At 34.5% G+C, this 3,366-nt stretch overlaps 1 long non-coding RNA gene across 1 annotated transcript; it reads left to right on the forward strand.

The window, feature by feature from the left end:
* Window positions 1-501: 501 nt before the first annotated feature.
* Window positions 502-3,143, forward strand: LOC110711168. Its single transcript, XR_002509292.1, has 3 exons — window positions 502-1,166; window positions 2,622-2,697; window positions 2,857-3,143. It is a non-coding gene; the product is annotated as an uncharacterized LOC110711168 (long non-coding RNA).
* The last annotated feature ends 223 nt before the right edge of the window (window positions 3,144-3,366 follow it).

Raw genomic sequence — 3,366 nt, forward strand, 5'->3', positions numbered from 1 at the left:
GTAAACCCGCCCCTAAACCGACCCATTTCAAACCAAACCGGCTTGATCCAAACCGTTTGTAAACTGAACTGACATTGACCCGGGTAAACCAGCCCCCTAAACCGACCCGTATCAAACCGAACCGACATAATCCGAATCGTTTATAAACCGACCCGCTTATGACCCAAACCGAATTTAAACCGCAAAGAAATAAACCGAAACCAAACCGAGCTGTGACTAACCCAAACCGAACCAAACCGACCCGCCAGCTAAACTAAACCGTTTCAATCCGAACCGCTCCAAACCGAAACCGACTCAAACCGAGGTCAAACCGAACCGCCAGACCGAAGTCCCACCCCTAATAACTGGTATGATATGGTGTCACATCATGTCAAATGGCAAAATTGCATATGTTGCCATGAGTTTTAATAAGAGGAAGTAGTAATGAAGTCTTGATATGCATGTAGTAATACATATCAAGCAAACGGGGTCAGTTAGGAGGGAAAACAAACGGGGTGGGACACTTAGAACAGTAAAAAGTGAACATCTTAGAGAAAATAAAGGAAAAAGCTTGTATATGGGAGAGCGTATAATACAAGAGTACAATACAAAATTACTTTTTGATTTCCTTTCTTTCTGTTCACCCTTTTTCTTTTGATTACTTTTTGTTCTCTTTTCTTTATGTTCACCATTTTTCTCTTGTACTTACCATTTTCACATGAGAAGGGAGCCCAATTAATCTCCGAGATTAACATTCCAAGTTAATCTCCTCTCACGATTTTATGCATTTGTTTTCGTGCCACTTTACTATTTCACTTTTATTATTTTAAAAATAAAAGTAAAACAATATATTGTGAGAGGAGATTAACTTTTCACGTCAATGTCAGAGATTAACTTGAATTCTCTCTTTTCACAGGGAAATCAAAAATTCATGTGAGTTGAGGCACACAAGCTCAAGAATTAATGTTTGAAAATGGCGAGGAAGATGTTGGTGATGGAGGACTCGATTTTAACAAATAGTTTCTCAAATTTTTGTGATGAAGTCGGTGAAAGCGATTCCGGTGGTACTGGCGTTGTATTGGATGGCGACAAGACCGCCGCCATTGAAGACCCAGTGCCCGAAACAAGGGAAGCAACAAGATGATGAAGAGCATTGTGCTTTAGCACTAGAAGCTTTGTTGAACGAGGTAATCGCTACTTAATTTATTTTTAGTGTAATTAGGTTTTGGCAATAATTAATTTTGGAAATTTGATAATTTTGATCCGTGATAATAGATGTGAATTTTGATGGTTTAATTTGATTATTTTTTTTTTCCTACTTTTAATTTGGGAAATTTGATAGTTTAATTTGGCAATAATTAATTTGGGAAATCCTACTTTTGATCCATTAATATTGGGATTACATATAAATTGATCACCCATTTCTCAAAATTTGATTCTGAATAAAACCCAGTTCTAAGTTTTGGGATTAGATTCGTAAATGTGGTAAAATTGATTACCCATTTCTCAAAAATTCATCTATTGAAATTTTGTTATTGTTTCCCATGGATCGTGAAATTATCGCATTTCTATTAAAGATTTGAATCATTTTGCTGGTTTATTGCGTTTAGAGTTTTATTCTGGTTGGTAAAATTCAAGTGCTTTGTGATTTGCACGTTAAGATTATTAGCGTATGATGATTTTTGGTCTTTGCCTTTCAATATGTTCATCAATACCCCTTTCACCTGTTTAAAGCAGGCTGTGATTCTATGAGGGCTGGTATTGTCTTATTTCCTCGTCAACTCATTTAAGAGTGTGAAATTGATGCACTATTTCTTCTAATATTCATGAGTTCCTGCTTGGCTGTGTCACAAAAATGGGAAGTGGCAACTCTATATTCAAGTCTTTAGGATTATACATAGTAATTTATTTATTATGATGCCATAGATATGATTAGTGCTTGTTCATTCTACGCTCTCTTCTCCTTAAATAATTTGACACTTACTATTTTAAGATGCTTTAAAATAATCTCCACACTTCATTTTCAAGTAAAAGAAATTATTGCTTTGACAAGGGAATATATTGTGGTCATTTGGGGTTTTGTTTACATTTGGTGACTTGGTCAGCTGTAGATCTTTTTTTTTTCTATGGGTTTCTTCCTGTTCTCTGCAATAATAAGTAGTTGTAATGTTGTAATTTTATGGCTGATTGCATTCCTAGAGGCAGGTTCAGTATTTGGGCTATGTGTATCATGGGAATATTAGAGCCCTCTATGTGCCTCTTATGCAGGGATTAGTGTCTAATGCAGGCCAGTATTTTGTTTGTCTGTCGGTATTTTCCGACTTGATTTTTAGTTGATATTTTCTTCTATTCAAATGCTATATAGTTATAATGCATTCTCCTTGGAATTTTGATGAGCTTAGAAGCTCAAACTATACATTCTCCGAACAATCGTACAATATATGGTTTATGCATGTTAATTTTTGGATTTATGAATGTTTATGTTTTTTTATTTATGATAGTTGCTGGTTGATTAGACATTTTGATCATGTCTACTTGCGTATTAGTTTCGTATGCTGGTGAATTTAGTGTTTTTTAGCTCATGATTATTTGTCAAGCAATCTGTTTATAATTTGATGATGAATATTTGGTATGATTAATAGGTAACAATGGTCCAAAATGGTTGTGGAACTGTGCTTGACATGTCCAATTCTTAATGAGATGTCTTTCTTATATGAAGTAAGTTTCGAAGAATCGTATCAAGTCTTTAATTACTTTTATGGTTCATGACCTTTTGCTCTTTCTTATATGCTCGATATTCACATTTATGATGTATTCTAAATTAAATACATATTGTGAGTATGATAGGATCAATTTTAATCTCTAAATTAAATACAGGACATTTGGATTATCCACTGTGTTTATCAAGTCTACATTGACGGAGAATGGAGGGGTTCTGGATTCTACTAACTTGCCAACATTGATAAAGAATCTGCACCTGTAAACTTGTCTGATAGACTGCATGGCTGCTGACCTGCAGTGGTGGTGAAATTTGAGAGTATCTAGTTGTTGAACTGCTGCTCCCTCATTTATACTCTTTGTATAGTTAATATTTAATAATCTATATTATTTACAGAAATTACAAAGAGTATTAGTACTTTTATGTATATATGTCAGTTTTTGTATTGATTTTTTTTTATTTTTTTTTAAAAAGCCAAAAAAAAAAAAAAAAGGGACCACTTTATGCTTCCGTTTACACACAAAACGGGAGCATATAACAATTTAATACTCCGGTTTTTAGCCTTGACCCGGAGCATAAGAGGTTTTATGCTCCAGTTCATGCATACTTTGAACCGGAGCCATAAGTCACTTATGTTACGGTTCTACTATGTTACGGTTCTACTAGTG

The sequence above is a fragment of the Chenopodium quinoa genome, unplaced genomic scaffold (assembly GCF_001683475.1).
Source record: "Chenopodium quinoa cultivar QQ74 unplaced genomic scaffold, ASM168347v1, whole genome shotgun sequence".
NCBI classification, from domain to species: domain Eukaryota; kingdom Viridiplantae; phylum Streptophyta; class Magnoliopsida; order Caryophyllales; family Amaranthaceae; genus Chenopodium; species Chenopodium quinoa.